We start from the raw sequence: 7,833 nt of genomic DNA, 5'->3' as shown, positions 1-7,833 counted from the left end.
ATCGTCTTACAGGAGAGGCTCAGAAAACACAAAATTAACTAATAAAGAGGTCAAAATGCAAAACCAGGCTAAAACCTGTCAGGGTCCCTTCCCCCCTGCCATGTGGTCCTGGGAGAGGGGCCCTGAGGGGACACACGGGGTTTTCCTGCCCCTGGTCAGCCTCATTCCCCATCGGTTGTTTTGTGTTCCCCTGCGCGGGCAAGGACCCTCGGGTCCCGTGATTGCCTCAGTTCCTCGGCAGAGCCCTGGCCACGCGGCTGGAGAAATAAACATCTCTGAAACATCTATCAAGAATCGGTCCATATATATTTCTTTTCCATGGGCCTCGTTGTTTGATACACGTGTTGCAGTATCCCCGCTGTAACAAATGGTAGAGAATTGCAAGCAGAATGATCTCCAATCCCTAAGGACAGCGACTGATTTGTGAGTAAACTCTGGATTTCTCTTCTTGTTTTTGTTTTGCTGTTCCATCTCTAAACTATGGAGGAACCGTGGAAAGACTCTTGGCTCTCCGAGCCGCATATGGACATTTATCTTAAACTTGAAAAGATTCTTGAACAATGATTTGTAAATTTTAGCTTAATTCAAGCTCAAAAGGAACTGAAACACTTGCTGGCATGGTTGTTTAAGAACTTTTTCTACTTTTCTTGGGATTTGACTCTTACCAAAGACTTTTGGAAGACCGTTTGGACACAGTTAATTTCTGAGTCAAAATATATGCCAATGGAAGAATATTTTCGTGACTATTATTTAATTACTGAGACTGTTGAGCAATGTCAGCTGTGTCCTTGCAAAGTTAGAACTGCTTCAGGGACCGTGCGACCCAGGCCACATGGACCGAGCGCTCTCCGAGCAGCAGCGAGGCAGTTCCTGCGCGCGGGTGGAGCGGTGCGAGCTGCAGTGTCGGCAGCAGAGCGAGGCGCAGCGGGAGCCTGCCCGGCCCTGCGCAGCGCCTGGTGGAGCGAGCCCCGTGAGAGGAGTGGCGCGTGGGTGGCAGCTGGCAGCGGAGCGGAGCCATGCCTAGCCAAAATGCACGCTGGAGCAGGGCACGGGGGGCTTGTCACTCAGGGCCCTGGCTGAGACGTGGGCGCGGCCCCAGGCAGCAGCAGCGCAGCTGAGGGCAGAGGCAGCGGTGCACAGGGAGCTGAGCGGCGCAGCCCGGCCCAGCCCGCACAGCCCCGAATGCAACCCCAGGAAGAGCGCGCAGGCACGAGCAGCCCCGATGGCCCCAGCAGCACTGGCAATTCCAACACGGGAGCGAGCGAAAACGAAAGAGAAAGCAAAAACACAGTGAGACAGAAAACAGCAGCCACTCGGCAAAAGGGAAAAGATCATCGTAGCTAAGGTTTTAGGAATAGTAAAATGGTATAATGTTAAACAAAATTATGGTTTTATAACAAGATGTGACAACCAAGAAGACATATTCATTCATAGAACTGCTATTAAAAAGAATAACCCTGAAAAATACATCCCAAGCTTAGGAGATGGAGAAGTAGTAGAGTTGAAAATTGTGCAAGGTAGAAAAGGGTTACAAGCAGCAGAGGTCACTGGGCCTGATGGTGTTTCTGTAAAAGGCAGTATATATGCTAAAAATCGTAGTCATGTTAGACAATACCTCCATTATAAGCCCCCCCTACAGTCTCCCTTTCCTAATCCCACCTTTCCCTTTTACCCTATATCCTATTACCCCCAGTGTATTCCCAATCCGTTTTTCCACCCATTTCCCTCACAAAACCATGCCTTTGCCAATTGTTTCTCCAAAAATCCCTTTCCAATGCCAAGTGGAGAATGAAGAGGGGGAGGGAAGAAATTAACTATTGTTGTTTAGAGTTCCAACAGGTACAAATGGAAGAAACCCTCTCCTGCCTCAGTTTCCCCACAAAGCATGCCCAGAGAGTCCTGTCTCCCTTCTGTCAGCCTTAAGATGTTCCGTGAATCTGTTTGGACATTTAAAGACTCAGGAGGGTGGCTTGTTTTGTTTTGAAACTGTCCTTGTTGTCTCATGTTTATCCAGTTGTTTCCAATGTTCAGTTTTAAATCTCTTTTTGTTAAAAATAAACTGGTGAAATGTTGGGGCCCTCCCCCTGCCATGGAGCCCTGGGAGAAGAGCCCTGGGAGAGGGGCACGGGGTTTCCCTTCCCCTGGTCAGCCTCGTTCCCCATTGGTTGGTTTGTGTTCCCCTGCGCGGGCAAGGACCCTCGGGTCCCGTGATTGCCTCAGTTCCTCGGCAGAGCCCCGGCCACACGGCTGGAGAAATAAACATCTCTGAAACATCTATCAAGAAATATATATTTCTTTTCCACGGGCCTTGTTGTCTGATACACGTGTTGCAGTATCCCCAGTGTAACAAAAACCCAAGTGGCAGCCCTTAGCATGCTTCTTCAGGGGAGGAGGCATTCTTCAAATAATATATTCTCAATAGGTAGCTGGTATTCAACTTACAAGGTCTGGATTTCACACAGGCAGCAGGAGGGAAGAATGTCCACTGCAGGAAACCATCACCCTTCCCAAGGTCCTGCAGTGGTGTAACTAGCAGGACCCCAAAGCTCTGCTCTTTCCAGCCCTGGAGCTCTGACAAAAATGGTGGTACAGGAGTTTCCATACTCCTCAGAGCACACATCCTGCTTTTTTTTCAGACCTTTCTTTAGTCAGTGTTGATGGTTTATGCTATTCCTCCTTGCCCTAAGTTAAAAAGCAGCCTATATCTGATCTTCAGTGATTTCCACTGTTACAATGTCATTTATAGGCTCTCTATACATTTAATGTGCACAGAGACTTCCTTACAGGATGTGGTAATAGAGACTCAGCTATCTTCTTACAGTGTTTCTCTTCAGGCTAGTTAATAAAGTCATGCCCTGGAGGTTTAGGATAGGAACTCCGCTTCTCTTTGTCCACTTCTCTTTGTCCACCATCCCTCATGTTCCTCCTTCATTGGTATTTAACTGCACCATGTTTTAAATGAAGGGCACTATTCCATTTCTTTCCTCAAAGTCTGTGAGTTTGGTTAGTAGCCAGTATTTATTTTCCAGAGTCTAACACATGCTGCTTGGTTGGCAGCGCCTCTGACAGGGACACTTACTGCACCTTTGCGATGCAGCAGCAGGTTGCTGACAGCATCCCTCATTATAATTCTCACCACATGGCAGGGAAAATTTCATTCCCACTGCAGGCTGGGCTACCTTGGTCTCCTGCCCCAATGTTTTGTCCTGGATCAGGCTGAGTACGATGACAGGCAATTGTCAGTAGTCACAATGCACAGCCATAGTACAAATCCTCAGGAAAACTGCTTTGTCATCTCTTCCTGCTTCAGTCTCTGCTGCCAGGCAGAGAGCAAATGGAAGGTAAATAATCTGTGTGTCACACATTTACAGGTAAAGTGGTGATAAATGTGTCACTGCCAGTGCTCTTCCAGTTCCTTACATAGAAATCAGGTAATCTGATCTGAGAGTCTCTAAAGAGAGGAACCCCAAGGATCGAAATCCAAGTATTTACTTGGCAAATGGATATGCCAGCATCAGTGCAAGGTCTTGTTGGTGAAGATGTTGCTCTGTTTTCCTGAGTAGACCTTTGGAGATCTCTGATTCTGCAGCAGTGACAGTGGGCACGAGCTGGCCTTGAGCTGCCTGCTGAGGCTGGCAGGTAGAACAGAGGTTACAGCAGGTTTTCTAAGCTGAAGGGTGTCTCAGATCATCCACCTGGCCCACACACGCTGAAAAAAGTGGGTTGCAAACAGCTCTCAATATAGTTTGATCCTAAAGTCAAAGAAGGGAAAGGGCTTCAAAGTGGAATGAGCATTGCAGGATGACTGTTTTCATTATAAGTACATTCAGAATAGAGTAGTGAATTCTAAAACATTATCCATGAATCAGCTGCAGGAGATTCAGCTCAAGTATACCTCTAAACAACTTCATCTGGCTTAACTCAAATATTTTGAAAAAATAAATAAAGCCAAATATAAATGTATCTCAGTTTCTAGCTATGTACTTTGTGCCACTTTTTACTTGCAATGAAGGGGAAGAGATAAAATCTTGGGGTGGATCCTCACTGTCTTAGTCACCACATGAATCCATTTTTTACTATATACCTGCTAAGTTGCAAATATTTCTTAGATTTTGACGTTTGCTCTCTACCAGGCTATGAAGAAGCATATTAAAAATGGGGAGCACATGCTGTTTTTAGAAAGTTTTGATACAAATTTAATACAAATCAGCCTGGGTTGCATTCTTTTAAACATTCCCTTAACAGGTTTTTCCTGTATTAATATACTTATGATTTTATTTGCTCTTCAAGAACACCTTGAGATCTCAAGAGTCTGCATTAACTATGATATAAACATTGTTTGCCAGATAGACCATGGCACAAAACTTTTTAAGTTAACAAGATAGAAAAAGGATAGGTAAGAAATGAAAAAAGATATACTATCCCAAAATGTAAAAATGTGGAACAGAAACAGAGGGAGGTCAGACACCTGTCCAAAACCACCCAGGAAGTGTGACAGAACCAGAAATTAAATCCAGGTCTTCCCCATTCAGATCCAGAAACACGTGAGCAGGCTGACTACCACAGCATATACCATAGAATATAAGGTTTTATATGGGACAACCTCTGCCAATGCTGAACATTGCACATGTCCCAGCTAACACTTTCTGGGAGGTGTGCTCACATGAAAGTGAATTTTGCATCCTTTCTCCACATATTCTAAATTAATTAATTAAGCAGGCTGTATTTCAGTTGTGAGCTTGCTGCTGTTCACGAAACAGCTTAGGCTGTCCTCTCATAATTTATGATGTCAACAGGCCCCTTGATTGAAATACAGCCTTGAAATCCACCTCTTTCTTCCAGACTCCAGTATATATTATTCTTGTAGTTTTTAAAGACAGCTGTGTGAATTAATGAACTGATCTGAGAATCGAGGTTGGCCAAGAGAACCATTTAAAAGTCATGTAGATGACCTCATAAAAACTGCAAAGAATGCTTACAGCTTGCTTGTAAAACAAATCTATTCCTTAATAACTCAAAATGCTCACATAATTCAGTACACATTTTAACCCGAGTGAGTGCTTCATAAGAGAAGACGAAAATTTCCCATGAAAAAGACATTTAACCGGTACAGGCAACTATAAACTTTAATTGATATTTCACAGTATGTACAAGTTTGCTCTCCAGGGAGTGTAGAATATCATTTTTGCACCTGCACTCTAACTGCAGTCTTATAGTATTTCAGCCATTAAACATTTTTCATTAAAGCACTTCATATAGAATTAGTATAATCTGATTTTAACAAAAGCATTCTATATATAGGTTTTTCACACCATATTAATGCAGAACTGTTAGAACTGGAGAAGCAGTATTGTGCAGTCAAACCCCAGGTTTCTATACATGGCCATTAGTTAGGGTGGTCTGTATTCGGAGCACCATACTTGTAAAACATATTTATGGTAATGTGTTAGACTGTATCTGAGAAGTAAGGTATTTCTAATAAATTAGGGGTTTCTCCACTTTTTTTTTTTTTTTTTTTTCTGGCTAGATTTCCCCAAAGAAATTGCGGAATCTAGTGAAAAAGCAGTTTATAGTATAGCACAATGGTATCACATTCTTTACAACTTCCATCCTTGGCAGACATAAAACCTAACAGTAGAAAGGGTGTTTGCATATTGGGCAGCGGAGGGAATATTTTTGGATGGCTATAACTTAGCAAATCTGCAGAAATATTTGTCTTATGGCTTGCATTTTATAGCTGTTATCTAGCTGGCAATCAGAGGTGAACAGCTGTGCAGTTTTAGGATGTATGATTTTAAAACAAAGAACTGGAGGCCTTGCTAAATGGTTCAAATTAGATGTGGGTAGTAGCTAACATCACAGGACTTTTCACCTTGTGCTCGAGACAGAGACTGAAGTTGAAGTTGTTCTACAAACTCAGTGAAGGCAGCACCTCCTTAGTCATTTTTAAGAGACTCTGGAGAATATCTGCAGGTTTGCACAAGAATACTTTCTGGGATTTTGTGAATCTTTTACATACTGCTTCCCTCAGATAGTTCTCACCCCAAAAACTCTTTCCCCTGCAGAAGAGCTAAACTTCATAGGCATAATTCACCATAGAGTTGACAAGGTTTTTAATGTTTGAGCCAATGTCTTAGCTGAAAAATGGAGAAAATAAGGTACAGGGATATACATCTTGGTTTCACAAATGCCAGTAAATTCCAGAGTTTCCATAGTGCACAATGTATGATTTGCACAGGGCTGCAGGGAATCGTGGTTTGCCTATGCCTGTGATGAAAATATGAGACACAGTTTGCGTTTAATGGAGGTACAGGGAAATACAGTTGTTTTGTATAAAAATAAGTCTCTCCATACCCCAGAGACTTACAGAGGAGGTGTATGAAAGTGTGACTGATTGACTTGTGATAACCAGCTTCAGACCGCACACAGGATTGCTTTAGTCAAGGCTTTTTTGGCCTTAAGACAAACATAAAATATGGTTTAGGATTCACAACAGTCAGCAAACAGTAGGCAAACACTGCAACAAGAAGTTTTGGGAGGATGGTGTAGCACAATTTCCCGCATGAACATTTCCACCATCACTTTCTTCAAAGAACACCACTTTGCTTGTAATGGGCAACTGGTCAGAACTGTGCTTACAGAACTAATTATACACAGATAATTTAGGTGTTCTTCCTTCCCTTGTCCTGAAGAAGAAGGTTTTAACTTTCACAGCCACAAAGACAATGGGCGAGATTGAATTCTGGTCTGGATTTGGCGTCAGATAAACTGCTTAAAATTTACAACTTTCAGGTGATCTCCCAAAACACTTTGAGACAAAGATCCGTACCACACATAAAAAAAGTACAGAAACAGCCCATGGGGTTGCACAACTGAATGTCAGTTGTGATCTTGTCAATATTTTGTCCCTGGCCTTGTCCTATGCATGGGAATACTGAGCAGCCTCCTGCTTTGCTGTGAGTCTCCTCCTTGTGCATGAGACAAGGTTTTATGGTATTTATACTTACTCTCACATGATATTTATCCTTCAGGAACATTTATACGGGGTGACTTTACACATTAAATTTTTAATAATGACTGTCTTTTTTAGTTGAGTTTTTAACCAGTGTGTTAGAAACAGTGATCTTGCTAGGAACATTAATGGTGTCTTTGACATGAGAGACAGGTAGAGCTTAGGAGACTACTCAGCAACCACAGGGCAAGGCTATGCTTCAAAGCGATCCCAGTACTGTACACCACCAGTACAATTCCACACTGATCACTTCACTGTCCAGCAGTTGCTGGGTTCCTCTCCTTGTGTTTGGCAGGCTAAAAGAAATGTATCATGCTTGCGAGATTTTTTTCTCTTATCTTGGACAATTATTTCTCTCTGTGGGACAAGGTGAGGTTAAATATCCAAAGCTATTCTGAGGCTCACCCAAACAGTATCTCTGGGTCTGAAAGGTGATGCACATGCAGGTAATGGCTGGTGGGAGAGGAGAACACAATCTTGGGCGAACATGATCGTGGGCGAACATGGGAGCCTGCTGAGGGCTCAATGGAAAGCTGCTCATGGGCTGCAGCCTGAGCAAGGTGTGAGGGAGCAGCTCACCTCCCCGAGATCCACTTCTCAGCCTGAGCTGAAGTGGTGACATGATTGATTGCAGTTCAGAAGAGGGGATTGCTAAGTGCCTAAGACTGGTTGTTGGGTGACACTTATCCCATAATATAATTGAAGATAATGTACCTCTCAGAGAAGGGTGAGGGGAAAAGATGGGAACAGAACCAAGCTGGGGCAAAAAGCGCTTCTGACATTGGTTTGGTGAAAGTGGTTTTTTTTGTTTTAATGCAATA

The sequence above is a fragment of the Corvus hawaiiensis genome, chromosome 26, assembly GCF_020740725.1.
Source record: "Corvus hawaiiensis isolate bCorHaw1 chromosome 26, bCorHaw1.pri.cur, whole genome shotgun sequence".
Classification (NCBI taxonomy): Eukaryota; Metazoa; Chordata; class Aves; order Passeriformes; family Corvidae; genus Corvus; species Corvus hawaiiensis.
The sequence above is the reverse complement of the archived record's forward strand: the minus strand, read 5'-3'. Positions refer to the sequence as shown.